Genomic DNA, 15,971 nt, shown 5'->3' on the forward strand with positions numbered 1-15,971 from the left:
TAAATCATCCAGTGGCTCTAATGAACCCCAAAAGCATTGTGGGGGATTGTCCTCCTTTGCTCCTTCACACCACTGTGTACACCCCTGTTACTTGTCTGCCTCCACCTCTGGGCTGTAAGCAGGAGGAAGGTCATGCACTGGCTATGGGCTCACTGAGCATCCTCTAGACGCTGGGTGCCACGTAGGCAGGGGTTCCATCCTCACCTGAATCCCTGCACTCGTGTAGAACTGAATGCTCTAGAGGCCCTTGGTGAATGGCTGCTGAAGGAATGCTCTCTCCTTCCAGTTTGCCTGATATCCTCACACTCAACCTTCCAAACTCATCCAGGTGCCTCCTCCTGGGCTGGAAACAGACACTTTAATGCAGACAAGTGTAACAGTATAACCAACCCTTGGAAAAGTCTGGAAAGGTAGATCCCTGCGTTATTATCCCGTTTTGCAGATGAGGAAACCAAGGCGCTGGGAAGTCTAGGCTATGCTTCTGGGAAGCAGGAAACTTGGGATTTGAATCTGTATCTGTTGAATTGCCAAGGCTCTGTTCTTTCTACTTCTACCCTGTAGCCTTTAGGAAAGTTCAGCAATTCTCACGGGGGTTAAGCTTCGGGTTCAGCACTTGCCTGGACTCCTGCAGGGTTGGTGTGACTCACCCCAAGCCACCTAGAGAGCAGGGACTGGCCTTCAAGCTATTCCTTATGGTTCCGGTGATGGATTCAAAGGCCTTGTGGAAGGGAGGGAGCCCTATGCTTGCAGCATGAACCAGGCTGACATTAGTGTTTGGAATTACTCCCTCTGGTAGCACCTTACCCTGTTGTGATGCATCTGGTGGCAATCTCACCTGGTTTCTTCTAATTAACAAAAATAACTTTCTTTTTTTAAAAGATTTTATTTATTTATTCATGACACACACACACACACACACACACACACACACACACACACAGAGACACAGGCAGAGGAGAAGCAGGCTCCTCGCAGGGAGCCCGATGTGGGACTCGATCCTGGAACTCTGGGATCACGCCCAGAGCCGAAGGCAGACGCTCAACCACTGAGCCTTCCAGGCATCCCCAAAAATGACTTTCACTGCTGTGGCCATTTTTAGCAAAATGGATTCTAGCACATTGTCAGTCTCAAGTGAAGAATCTAAAGGCTCTCTCCTCTGATCATTCATTTGTTTGGCTGCTTCTGAGCCCTTTCTCTGTGTCATTCTCTGGCACTGAGACTCCAGAGGGAACTACAGGAAACCTTTTCCCCCAAGGATCTCCCTGTGGAGACACTTGGACATGACTCTTCCACCACCCAGAAGTGGACAGTGGCTCCAGTGCAAAATGCTCTGGGTGTGAGATAAAGGGACAATTGATCTTAAGAGATATTCTCTCTACAGATGCAGAGGGATTGTGAGAAGGCTCCCCAGGAGAATCCTTTTTGGATAAGAACTCAAATTAGGGGCACCTGGGTGGCTCAGTGGTTGAGCATCTGCCTTCGGCTCAGGTTGTGACCCCGGGGTCCTGGGATCAAGTCCTGCATCAGGCTCCTCGCAGGGAGCCTGCTTCTCCCTCTGCCTATGTCTCTGCCGCTCTCTCTTGGTCTCTCAGGAATAAATAAATAAAATCTTAAAAAAAAAGAGAACTAAAACCAAAAAACATTAGAAAGTTGTAAGCAGAAATGTATTACTACAGAGTAAGTCAACAGAATGATCAGGGTCACATTAGGCTGGGGGGAAAAATCAAGGAGGCAACGAATGGCAAGAAATTACATCATGACCAAGCAACTTTAAGAAGTGGGCTCATTTTAGTTTCTTTTTAGCCAATTAGTGAAAAAGAGAACAAGGTAAATGGGAAAGAGTAATCAAAGGAATTGATTTTTCTCTCTTTCATGCTGGAATATTTGCAAAGCTTGACATAATTTGCACTGATGTTTTCCTGGGAAGTGCATCAAGACAGCACTCGAAATAATTATGCTCCTAACAGGCCTGTTCTGATGCTGGAATCATAGAACAGAGCCTCTGGGAGCTGACACCCCCCAAAGGGCCTGTGGGTGCCCCATGCGGGTGGAGAGGAGCAGCAGCTTCTGTAGTGGGGTTCTTAGAGGCTGTTCGGTGAAGGAGGAGAGCTTGGGGACCATGCTCAGCCTTGTATGCCCAGAAGCTCTTCTAGGAGTCCCTTGCTGGGAGAGGAGTTAGAGGCTCTGAAGCTGGCCAGCCCAGATGCCTGAATACACTGTGGGGACCCTGGCCCTGGGACTACCTCCAAGGCCTGATGTCAGGAGCCCCGGGCCTCACCTGCAGTGCTTTGTCCTGGCACAGAAAAACTGGCAAGAGAAGTGAGAAATTGCAGGCAATAGTCACTCTCTCCTCTGCCTTCTGTATTCTGGAGAGTGAATTTTGTCTATCAATCTGCTCTAATGCTGAGAATTGTGTTCCTGTGAGGGTCCTCAGCCTCATACCTGCACAGTTTGATTGTCTGTGGTCCTGCCATGTGGCTCCCAGGGGCTCTGAGGTCAATAATTTGCAAATTAGGAAGAATTTACATGATAGATTGTGATTGCAGTAGTTTCAATAGGAGACGCCAGAGTCTTTCAGATCAAAAGATTTTCAAAGGTGCCTTCCATTTTCACACTGCCTGGTCCAATGGGTCTACTGGGTTTGACCTAGTAATTCAAGCTTTAAAAATTCCATGTCTTTGTTTATGTTTAAACATTACAAAGCTCTGTCGTAAATCACCTCCCTCCTGTGGCAACCTCTTCCATCGATGGGAAACCCTGGTTATAAATCAGGATCAAACCAGACACGGTGGTACCCCCACTTTTAAGTAAGTTTATGAGACTTTTTAATTGTAAGAAATAATGTTCCTGGTAGACATTTTAAACAATAAAGGTATAGCAAATTCATAGAAATTAACCAGAGTCCCACCAATCAAAGGCAGTCCGACTATTAATTCCAATACTTTTTTTTTTTAAACAGCAGAGCTATGGTTATATTGTTCTTTATATTGAATGAATAGGAATGACTGACATCCATGTACTCAGTATGTTTTTTACTTCTTCCCTCTTAATAATTTTGACAGTTGGGGCACCTGGAGGTCTCAGTGGTTGAGCATCTGCCTTTGGCTGAGGTCGTGATCCTGGGGTCCAGGGATCAAGACCCGCTTTGGGCTCCCTATCGGGAGCCTGCTTCTCCCTCTGCCTGTGTCTCTGCCTCTCTCTTTGTGTCTCTCATGAATAAATAAATAAAAATCTTAAAAAAAATAATTTTGACAGCTTTGTGGCACTAACATATTGCAAGGTGGGGGCTGCATAAGGTAAACTTTTCCTTTCTTTGATGGATCCTCCTGACTATTTTCAGTTGTCTTCCTGACTGTAAGTAGGGGGTCATCTTCAGGCAGTACCAAAATGTAGCCACCTTGGAGGGGGTGCACTTGCCTCTGCTGCTGTCTTCACTCACAGCTGGGTACAGTCTGTAGAAAGGGCCACCCATCGTCACCCAAAGTCCCCCTGGCCCTGCTCCATGTTGCTCATCTTGCCCGGCATTTGGTTATCTCTCCATTGGGTGTTGTCCATGGCCTCCATGTGGGCAGGCATTTAGAAGGTAGGCCTGGCATTTAGTAGATGATCAGCTAAAAGTTGTTGACCATATAGATGTGTGTTGGGAATGTCAGGATATGCAGGGATTCAATCTCCAGCTTGATAGAATGACGTTGAGGCTGCCATGATAATACCACAGACTGGGAGGCTTAAACAGCAGACATTCATTTGCTCATAGTTCTGTAGGCTGGCAAGTCCAAGATCAAGATGCGAACCAATTTGATTTCTGGTGGTGCTCCCTTCCTGGCATGCACATAGCCACCTTCTTTCTGTGTCCTCACATGACCTCTCCTTGGTGTGTGCTTGGAGAGGGAGAGAGCTTTCTGCTATCTTTTATTTATTTATTTATTTATTTATTTATTTATTTATTTATTTACATGTGCACAAGAGAGAGAAGAGAGGGAGAGAGGCAGAGGGAGAGAGAGAATCTCAAGCAGACTCCCTGTTGAACACGGAGTCCAACAGAGAGCTCAGTCCCAGGACTTTAGATCATGACCTGGGCCAAAATAAAGAGCTATCCACTTAACCGACTGAGCCACCCAAGTGCCCCTCTGTGTGTCTCTTCTTATAAGGACAACGATCCTATCAGATCAGGGCTCTACCCTTAAAAACTCATTGAACCTTAATTACCTCTTAAAGGCTCTATCTCCAAATATTGTCACGTGGGGGTTAGAGTTTTCAGCATATGGATATTGGGGGAACACAGTTCAGTCCATAGCAAATGAGGTTGCCATTGACAGCAGTGATATCCTACTGCAGTAGTGGCAGGAATGTGGCCTCTCTTGTCCTGAAGGTGGACTGGCATGGACTTCATCACATGTGTCTTTAGCACCATTCAGAACAGGTCCTAAAGGAAAATCAAGCAAATCTTCTTACTAAGTGACATTTGAGTTATTGAAACCCAGGCCAGGTGTTCTCAGCTAAGGCAGTTTTGTCCCCAAGGGACATCGGGCAAAGTCTGGAGACCTTTTTATTGTCACAAGTGGGGAGGAGGATTGCTGCCATCTACTGGGTAGAGGTTAATGATGCTGCTGAACAGCCTGTAATGCAGAGGACAGCCCCTTTGGTAAGGGGCTAAAAATGGTCAGGCCAGTAGTGCTGGAGTTGGGAAACTCTGTCCTAGTCCTTCTCTTCTCTATACTGAAAGAAAAACAGAGATATTTAGCCCAAGAAGGGAAGTGACTTCCACTGATCACCGATGTACCTGGCTCTGTTAGATCTTCATAGCTCAGTAGATGCCATGTTCAGTCTTCACAGTGAAACTTTGAAGAGGATATTATTACTCCCATTTTACAGATGACAAACTGAGACTCAGAGAGGTTAAGTAACTGACCCAAAGTCATACAGCACAGCTAAATATAAATCTTCCCTGTTCCCAAGCCCACACCATTTCCACTAGATATAGCGCATCCTGCAGGTGGTAGGATGTGGCTCACTTCCCAAGGAAGCATATTAGATGAAGTAGGAGACCTTCAGGAAAGATGCAGTTAACCTTTTGCATTTTAAGACTTCATTAATCTTGAATCTGAAAATTTGACCAGGCTGAGATGGAAGCTTCCTTTTGCCAAGAAAAGATTTGCAGTGTGCACAAAACTGTGGTGGGGTGGGGGACATAGTGGACTCATTCAGGGAACTGATGTTAGTGCAATGATTATTACTGAGCAGGACCTCAATTTGTAACCACTGATCCTCAGTTGTGTGACCTGGAAAGTCTTACTGTCCCTAATGCTCTGCATTCAGGAAGGAGTAACTTCCCCACACAGTTAGCAACACTTTTAGTAGACATTTATGGAGCATGTGCTTTGTGACTGATGTGCCCCTGGCCCTGAGAAAGCCCTGAGGAGACATACTGACCTGACCAAGTTCACAGTTTATGAAGGTCAGACCTAAAATAAAGAGTTGCAATAGCCTGGAGGAAGTGCTGCAATGGAGACATGGATTGAAACATGGATATCGCTTTGTAGGTGATGGGACACTGCAGAGGGAACAGTAAGAATCCTGCTAGGGGAATAGGAGCAGGGAGGGAAGGCATCCCTGAGGAATAAAGGTTGATCCAGATTCTGAGGGATGAGTAGAACTTTCTGGAACAGACATAAGAAACAAGGGCATGTTGGCAGAGGAAGCAGTTGGGGTAAATGCCTTGGGACAAGGGAATATTTTTTTTTTTCCAGGGGGCAGTAAATATTTACACATAGACAAATACTTGAGCCCCTGCTAGGCTATGGATCCAGGATAAACAACAGAGACCAATGAGTGCTACCCAAAACAGAACAAGGTCTCATGACCAACGTGAGGTTAGAAGGAGGGTATCATTGGACTCAAGCCAGCAGTCTCTAGCATGAGTCAGTTATATGACCCAAGTATTTCATATCTAGACTCTTCCTTTTTCCTGACCCAGGCCCCAGCCGGAGCATTTTGGGCAGTAAAGTTACATCTTTGTTCTAAGGTTCCTGGGCCAAGGTTCCCAGGACACAGGTAGATCATGGAGAAGGAGGGAGGCTTTCTGCTTCTTAAGTTCTGTGTTAGTCATTTGGGAGGTGGGGGCCGGCCCTAGTGTCAGCCAGCTCCTTGACGACCCCCTGAAGCACTCCTTGAAGGTTGGACGACCTGCTGAGCATCCCACATGACTCAGGTTGCTTCTCTGATGAAGGTGTTACTGAGAAGATCCCATTCTTGGGAGGGGGGGAGGGTGTGTCCTCAAGATCACACAAGATGTGACATCATTGGGAAAGTACAGACTCACTCTGCCCTGGACTAATTATTTCCTGAGGGGTAAGACTGGGCTTTCATAGGGAAGAGTTTTGTCATGGGAGGAGAGGTAGCTGTAGACACAGTTGGGCTTTGTTGGGAGGCAAGGTCATTAAAACACTATCTCCGATACCTAGGACCACTTTGTCATGGGTAGAAATGTCAGATAGAGTAGTCCAATGAGCTGAGCCAGGAGAGACCCCCAGAGACCACCTGGGTGAGTGAGGTTGAGAGGGCTGGAAATGCAGATAGAGCCTTGTGAGAAGTCATGTCATAGACCTGAGATGTCCCCCTGCACATGATCAGAAAACACCCAGAGGTGTTGGGGGGGTGGTGAATGACATGGCCGATTTGTACTTTACAAAGGTTCCCTCTGGAGATGGTCAAGAGGACAAGCAGATAGACTGGGGTAGATACAATACAAAGAATCAGCAGATGATGTCAGAGGTGACAGGGGTCAGGACCAAGAAGAATCCCAGATTTCCAAAGTGGGACAAGAAGGATGGTAGTTCTGTCATCAACTAGAGCATGAGGGGTCAGAAACATGCTGGGCTAGGGAAAAGACTGTGAGTTCAATTTTGAAAATCATGCTGAGTGCAGACAGCCAGGCAGCCCTGGAAACTCATGTCTGATGCTCTAGAGGCCTGTGACAGAGTAGATTCATCTAGAGTCATGAGTAGCAGGTTGGCCACACCCTGGACATGGGAAGAACAGGAGACAGAAGACAGAATCCTGCCAGATCCCAACATTAATGGGAAGATAAGAGGAGAGGGTTCTACCGAGGTGGGGAGGAGGGGTACCCAGGAGGCAGAGGATCAGAGAGAGTGGGACCATGCATTATGGTGGAAAAGCATGACAACCACCTGTGAGAAGAGATTGTTCTTTTTCATGGTGAAATTGAAGCCCAGAGAACTGAACGCCTCCCTTGGGTCATCAATGGAAGGTGGCAGGTCTCAGCAACCCCAGGTCAGGGACGGATCCATCCACCAAGCCACTTGCTTCAGATTCATTTGACAGGCTCACGAGAGTCACATTTACAAGAGTTACGTTTTTTTTTTTTTTTCATACCAGATTAATATGTATTTTCTATTAGAAGGGATCTAAATGCATTGTAGGGAACTTGGAAAATCAGAGACAGAAAAAAAAAATACTCTAATCCCCTCCTTTTAACCCAGTTACTGTTGTCTTTTAGTGCAACTTTTGTGTGATTTCCTTTTCCTGATTTGTATTTGGAACGTTTAAACCTAATATTATAACCAGTTGCTCAGATTTTGCAGAATCTCCATAACCGTCCCTTTTAATGGTTTCATAATAATCCATCAAGTGGATGTACCGCTTAATTAATTTGAACATTCTCCAGTTTTGAACACTCAGGTTATTTTCTCTCTTTGCTGCTGTTGTGGCTGTTTTATGTGATATGATCATGCTATCTGGAACATTTTTCTGAATTGGAGACTATTTCCTCATGAATGTTTCAGTCAATATTTCTATTGCTTTTGGTACGTTTTGCCAAATTGCTTCATGAGAGGGCTGTGCAAGTAATTATCCAGCAAATGTGTGGCTAGAGATGTTTATTTTTTAATTCTGGATTCTTCATTAGAATCACTCAGCTCAGCGAGATGGAAGTCGGAGGCAAGAAAATGCCACCTCTGGGCTGCAGTGTGGCTTCAGAGCAGTATGCAAGGCAAGTGGGGATTTAGAAGCGTCAGATTTGCTCATTCATTGAAAACTTGGCTAGCAGTGGACTGAATTTGCAAAGGTCTGGAGGAGGCCCAAAGGGAGCTGGGTAGGATTGGCTGCAGGTGAGTGGGAGGAAGACAACCTGATCACATGAAACCAAAGAGGCAAGAGGGTAAAATAGTGAAAGAGATGCAGGTGGGAGCTCCCCAGTTAACCTTTGCCCATCCTGGAGTCTTCAGAGGACTTGCCTCCAGAAACTATACCTTGTAGAGTCTTGAGGGACTAACTTCTGGGACTGGTTGAGGATCCCACCACATCCTTGAGGGATGCATGGAGTTCTCGGGCTCTGCTGCACGGGGTGTGGGGAGTGGGAAGTGGCCAGCCAAGGGCAGGGGTCCCATGAGGGCAAGCCCCATGCTGGGGTCTTAGATGGGATGGACAGGTGTACATCACCAGCCAGAATGGGGCTAGATGCCACTCCTCTGTGTGCACGTTCTTAATTTCTCTGGCCCCTGGAAGATCCATAGAAAGACAACAGTAATAGAAGGGAGCTAAGGTGACAGGGAGGCGTTGTACACTGGTTTCAGGTACAGATGCCATGTACCTGATGCAGCAAGACCTCAATACTGCATAGCCAAGGAGAAAAGGGAAAGGGGGCTGCCTGGTCCTTGTCCTTCGCACTTGCATTGATAGACCAAAGCAGATATTAGTGGGAAAGGCTTTAAAGTCCAACTTACCTTCTGTGTGTTTCTAAATTCCAAAGGGTTTGGATAAGTCCCCTGGATTCCCAGGAGGAGTGAAGGGATAAACTGCGCACAATCACTGCTTTCTAGAGAAGCCTTAAGATAACAAAGCACTCATTAATGGAAGAAATATACTGTGGCAGGCACCTTTATTTTTGTTTAGTCTTTTGACAGGGCTGGAATAACAAGAGTTATGTGATAGGGAGAGAAAGCCCTACCTCCATTTAGCTTGCTGTATGCTGCAATAGGGTATAATTACCTATAAGTGTAATTACAGAGAAGACAAATGGCATTTTTAGCTGTGGTCCTAAAGAGGCGAGTTAATTTCCGACTTTGACCAGAACTATGTTAATTAGCCTCATGCTCTCTCCTTCTCCGAATGGAACTTCCTTGCCCAGGACCGAGCGTGGTCTGCCTCTCCTGTACCTTTGAGTAATGAAAGGACACTGCATGCCAACCGAATCAGGGCTGCTGTATTAATAAGGCTACTTTCCTGTCCATTTATCATCAATTAAAGGTGCGCTAGTGTGTAAAGTAACCCCACCTTCGGCCCGGCCGCCCAGAACGGCTCCTCATTTATTTTCTGCCTGGTTTCCGTTGGCGTTAGAACCACCTTGCAGCTCCGAGGTGACAGGCGGCATGAAAAAGTACACTAATTGAGACATCTCAAGGGAGAAATATAAGAAAACTGAAACGGTAATTAGAATGAGGGTTTCAAGCTGGGTAAGGAAAAATCGAATGGAGGTGTACATTAGGGGCCGTTGCAGACGGGGGTGAAGGTACTTGGAGGCGGGAAAGGGAGAAATGGATCTTAGAGTCGCGTGTACCCTCTTCACACTTTGGGGAGAAGGGGGAGAGAGTGGGAACATATCCTGGGTGGGGTGCGCGGGCTTTCCGGAAGGGTGGCCTGGCACGCCGGCCCTAGGACAAAATGAATAGAGAAGGCAACCGACAATCTCCAGGGTCAGAATGGAGGAGCAGAAAATGCTGAACCTTTGGGAATGTGGTTCTAGAATTAAAATATGAGGGACATCTGGGGAGCTCAGTGGTTGAGCATCTGCCTTAGCTCAGGTCATGACCCCAGGGTCCTGGGATCCAGTCCTGCATCAGGTTCTCCAGAGGGAGCCCGCTTTTCCCTCTGCCTGTGTCTCTGCCTCTCTCTCTGTGACTCTCATGAATAAATAAATAAAATCTTAAAAAAAAAAAAAAAAAGAAGATTTCTAGTGCTCCCAGTCTTCTGGGCAGAGGTAGGGAAACCACAGGGACCGTTCCCGTGATTTGAAAATGAGTGCATTCTTGGGTTTCTGCCTCCTTCTGATGATGTCACTGTGAGTCCACAGCTTCACAGGCCGAAAGGTGATGAAACAGTTTACCCAAATGACCCATCAAATGTGGATACGTGTTTTGGTTAAGGATTTGGTTCCAGTTGATCCTTTTCTTCCTGAAAAGGAAGTTCCGGAAACCAGGTACGAATGGGCCATTTTAGGAAATGTTCCCTCTAAGCGTGAGAATAGTTTTGAGTGGTCAGTTCCTACTTTAGCTTCATGACCATAAGCCCCCAGTCACTGCCACCCAGATGCACCAGCTCAGAGAGCATGGCAGGCAGCACTTGCTGTGGCCTTCTTGGCTAGCTGATAAAGTCCTGAGGTCCAGAATGGAATTCCCAGAGCAGTGGAATGATGATGCACAGACTACACCCCCCAGGTTGGAAGAGAGAGGAAATGTCTCATAGCCTGAGAACTTTGCCAAGTGATTGGAAGACTCAGATTGAACACTTACAGCAGCAGGGAGCCCCAAGTGTTTTTCCAGTACCTCGCACCTGTACTTCTCTCTGCAAGGAAACAACTCCCAGTGTCGTAGAAGAACCCTTCAGATATTTGCATCCAGTGGCCATCATTTCCCTGTCTTGTTTCCGACTTCAATGTGTTCAGTGCGTTTTAATGTTCTTTGGAGGGTCTGGTTTTGAGTTCCTTCCCCACCTTAACCATTTTTGTCTGGCATCCAACATGAACCCTTGTGTGTGATCTGGGACCTCCTTTGTCATAGAACATACACCTTTTCTAATGTCTCTCAAGACCCATCTTGGTTTCTTCAGCAGTTGTATCACACTAACCATCATCATCAGTTTCTGTTCACTATTGGTTGAGTCCTGTGATGTGCTGGGATGAGCTAGACAAACATGGCCCCTGCCCACATGGGCTCCTCAGTGTGATGAGGAGGATCCACATGGATGGAGGAATCCCAGTCATGGGTATTAGGGAAGAAGAGAGCTGGGCAGTGATGGGATTATAGGGCATGGGTTTGGATCTGGTTCTGTGGGAGGTGGAAGACCCTTGAGGAAGACTGGTCAAACTGGGACCTGGTGAAGTGCGAGGAGGAAGAGAGACCTGGTGAATGTTTCTCACCAGGATAGTATGTGCAAAGGCCCTGAGGTGCAGAAGAGTGAGGCATGCTGAAGGAAAGGATAAATATAACTGGATCTGAGAGCAAGGTGGGAGAAGATTAGCATGAGGCCACACACTGGAGCCAGCCTGGTCTTGGAAGGGCCTTGGAACCCACAAAAGGCTTCTGCCTTCTGTGAAAGCCAGTGGGAGGCCCCCGTAGGCAGCAGATGCATGATTAGATTTTAGCTCACTCATATCAGGAAATCCTGAGTCTTTTCACATGTCTTCCTGGAAACCCCATTCCTTCCCTCCCTACCTTGACTGTGGCCCAGCTTTTCACATTCTAGTGAAGATCTCGATATTTACCATTCAGACTTCATTGTGTGTAATTTTGACAGTCCACATGGATGCCCATTTGGGGATTTGGATTCTGTCTCCTGTTATATTTATCCTCCCTCACAGCTCTGCTCTGTTTTGCTTTGTGTCTCCTCTGGCTCATTCCAGGTTGATGAGGGTTTTGAGCCTGGTGGCACATCAAAGTCTCCTGGGTTGATTGAGGTCCATTCATGGGCACATGCTGGATCCATGATGAAACCTCCCTTGTATCCTCCTAAACTGTACCAGCCTCAGCCTGTGTCCTTGTCTTTGTGTCATCTGTCAGGGTGCAGATGGAGCAGGGACCATTGGCACCCATCATGGAGTGGGGCTGGGGCTATGTACTGGTGTGTGCTGCCCCTGGCCACCCCTCCACAGTGTGTGTGGGTCTCCACACTAGAAGGGCTTAGGTCCCCCACACATACGTTTTCCTAGGGAGCATATGAGAAAGATCATTTCCCATAAATCCTGTCTGACTCTTAGTTGAGAGTACAGGTGGCCCAAATGACACAACTGCCACCATCAATGACAGCGTGAAGGGAGCTTTTAATGGGAATGCCTGCAAAACTTAGGCAATCTTCCCAAAGTCCTTAATTTGCAACCCCTTCTGAAAAGTGCTCTGCTTTGGGGACATCAAAATACTGACTCAGTTGTCCAGATGCTTATTTCTGTCAACATGTGATATATTTTGGGGGCTTTCTGATTATGTACTCCAAAAAAATTAGCGGAGTCCCTGTCCACAAATGTGGCACCTACTGGACCCCCAAGTACTGATGCTGTATGGGCTGGTTCTGTTACCAACCACAAGTCCCTCCTGAGTTCTAGTCCCCTCTGGGGCTTTAGGTCTGTCTCGGTCCCCTGGGGGAACTCTAGCTTTCATCAGTCTGTTAGATGTGTCTGTGGAATCTCTTTTGGTTGTCTGCTCTGCTGCAACTGTGAGTTTGAATCAACTCTACTTTCTTTTTTTTCTTTTTAAAAATATTTTATTTATTTATTTATTCATGAGAGACACAGCGAGAGCACAGAGAGAGGCAGAGACAGAGGCAGAAGCAGGCATCCCCCAGGGACCCTGATGCAGACTTGATCCTAGAATTCTGGGATCACGACCTGAGCCAAAGGCAGATGCTCAACCACTGAGCCACATAGGCATCCCATCAACTCTGCTTTCTTGGTGCTTTCAGAGCCCAATGTGGGGGAATCCTTAGTCTCTTTACCTGCAGTTATCAATTGTCCTCAGAATTGATGTGCTGATATATTCCAGAACCCTCAGCATCTTGCTTTTGTCCACTGTGCACTTTCTGCAAATGCCTGCTCCTGACCCCCATCCTTTGCCTGGGGGACTTGCTCTGGGAGAGCTTTTGTACAGAGCCAGCCCCTGCTCCTCCCTGGAAGTACACCACTCCCCTTGGCAGGTAAAACAAAGGCACATGTGCTGGGGAGATGTCCTGGCTCCAGTCACTTCCCTCCACTGCCTTCCTACACTTTGCACTGGTTGTCTCAGGAAGTGGCTCTTTGCCCCTTTGGTGCCTGTATAAAGTGGGCTACACATTTCTGGATTGCACATGCCAATTAGCATGCTTTACTGTTAATAACCACAGTAATGGCACGACTAATTTCACTGATCACGCAGCAATAGTTACCAAAGGCAGCATATTTGAGTGAGAATGGGTAATTTTGTAAAACCGTGAAGACATGGCCTTATGAAGGTTGAAAATTCAAAGCTAGCATCACTTGGATGGCATGGCGTTGAATTAGCTAATTATAGTGTTTTATATCTGTGTTTGATCATTATTAAAAAAGTTTCTCCCTCTTCCCAACACACACACAAAAGCAGGCAAAACCCTATCAAGCAAGTTTCTCTTTGAATTGAAAATTACTCTTGGGGCCAAGGAGGTTTCTGAATTACAAATGAAACTTTGGACATCAAAGAGATTTTTCCTCCGTCTACTAAGGGAAGAAGAGCTGTTTTTTCCCAACTTCATAAGAAGGGGAAAAAAATACATAGATTTGAAAGTGAATTTTCACCAGAGCAAAAAAAAAAAAAAAAAAAGAGTGGAAACCACTGAGTTCCTGTTGTGTAGACAAATTTGAATGTTGCTGTAATGAGATAAAATGTGGCCAGGACTGATAAAAAGGAAGAACATGCTTTGTGTTAAGATCAGGTCCAGGGCTAAATGACCATTTCTTCCTGAGCAGACCTAATTTCTCTATCAGCTGTCTAATCAAGAGAAGAGATGCTGGATCCCTAAGAACAGTTAGCTTTGAATTGGCTTCCAGATTTATTCTTTGGAGGACTGATGAAAAGTGACTTTTAAAAAAATACAATATATTTGATAATTAAAAAAAGTATCTGGCCCTGTATAAACGTATTTGCCTCTGAATTGATTCTCCATTTCCAAAACGATAGTATAGCCACAATGGAGGAAATAGATCCACTATAGTAATTAGTAGGAACAGTAACTGTCTACTACTCCCAATTTGTATTTTTAAGATATGTCATTTTGGGAACTGTGTTTTCATGGACTGGGCTATCCTTTCCTTTTCTGGGCTGTTTCTTTGCTTTCTGGGATTTAATGAATGCTGAGAGCTAAAGTAGAATAATCTCTGGATTATAAAGTGTTCTCATTGGTTGTCACAACAATCTAGTAAGACAGAGCAATGATACCTCCCACATAGTTGAACAGGAATCTAGCTAAGAAAAACCTATAGTGGACATTGGAATTAAGATTGGGACAATGTCTACCCTGACCACTCCTCTTTATAACATTATATGGAGTTTCTGTAGGATGCCAGGAATTGCACTGGATGCTTTACATTATGGTGTTTTGTTTAATCTTCTCCACTGGACCACGGTGTAGGGATATTACCCCCTCCTTTTTTTTTAAGTGGGCTCACCATGAAGCCCAACATGGGGCTTGAATTCATGACCCTGAGATCAAGACCTGAGCTGAGATCAAGAGTCGGTCACTTAACCAACTGAGCCACCCAAGCACCCCTATTTCCCCCACTTTAGAGATGAGGAAGTAATGGCTCAGAGAGGTTATGATCTTGTTCAGAGTTACACAGCGAGTGACTTTTGGAGCAGATATTTGTCACCACAGCAGTATGTCACTCCAAAGCAGGAGTGCTATTCTCTATCTGGCACAAAGATCCTCCTCTACTTGTTTTAGAAATCCGGACCTTGAGAGGGTTCATGACCAGCCTGAGGCTAAAGATGGTGGAACAAGCTCTCCTTGGTTTATTTTCACTTATCAGATACAGGCCAGACTGTTGGTAGATCTTTAAAGTTTTCATATATTTTGAGATCCTGCATGCTATAAAACATACAATTTTTTTTTCCCTTTCCAGGGAAAAACAAATTCCATTTGGGAAGTTAAAAGAAAAAAAAAATCCAGTGCAGCCTTTATATTTTTAATGCCCTTTAAATCTCTAAGGTCATTTTAATACATTGTCTGGCTTTTCTCATGAAAATATGTTGCTTATTATGTTAAGTAGACTAGAATAGTTTAGTCAAGGTTTCAGATGTAGTGATTGATTTTCATTTTCTTAGGTTGTAAATTAAACTTTATGAGACATTGGCATGAAGTTGAGGGCAGAAGACTCCATCAAAGTGGACCGAAAACAAAGATGTGGTGATATGTGGCAGGGCTGGGTGTACACCCCCCCTCCCCCGGGCCCTGAGACTCCATTGCACCAAGAGTCAGGACACCGCACAGGGATGTCCCTCCCCAGGGGGAGTCCTGCATTATCCTTCATTGATTCTGGGCTCTTTCTCCACCCATTTTCAGTTGTGCGGGGGTGTGGGGGGTGTGGGGGGGTGTGTGGGGTGCGGGGGTGGGGGGTTGTGGAAGGGAGGGGAAAAGAGGGAAGGTAAGGAGGGGAGGGACCAGCTTTCTGCTTTCATTTTCTCCTTCTCCTTCTCTTAAACTCCCTCCCTGTGGCCACAAGGGGGCCAGATGGCGAGGGAGGAGGAATAGCCTACCAGAGTTTGCAGGTACAGTGGCTCCCTGCGTAAGTGAGCTCCCTGTCTAAAGATTTCCAACTGCTTCAGGCTGCATGCCATTTAATATTAACATACATAATTGCAGCCAACTAGAAATGATTGTGTTAGGAGAAAGTCAGCTAGAGGTACATCTAGAAATTCTGCAACTCCCAACACATTCTAAGAACTAATATTTCTGGGTTTTTCTGTTAAATTAATTGGCTGCTTATTGTTTCATTTTATTATCTGCCCTTGTTAGCAAACAAGTGTTAGCATTTGTCAAATGCCGGAACATTTTCTGGAGAAAAGCATGACGTCTAAAAAAGTCGTTAATGTTGTGGAGGCGGCCAAAAGAATCAGGCAGTAAAGCTGTTTACAGCCTTTGTGTATGTATATTTACCCTTTCCTTCCCATTTCTGGTTATCATAATACTATTATTGATAAAGTATAATATTCTAGCATGATAATAATTATAAACGA

The sequence above is a fragment of the Canis aureus genome, chromosome 2, assembly GCF_053574225.1.
Source record: "Canis aureus isolate CA01 chromosome 2, VMU_Caureus_v.1.0, whole genome shotgun sequence".
In the NCBI taxonomy this organism is placed as follows: Eukaryota; Metazoa; Chordata; class Mammalia; order Carnivora; family Canidae; genus Canis; species Canis aureus.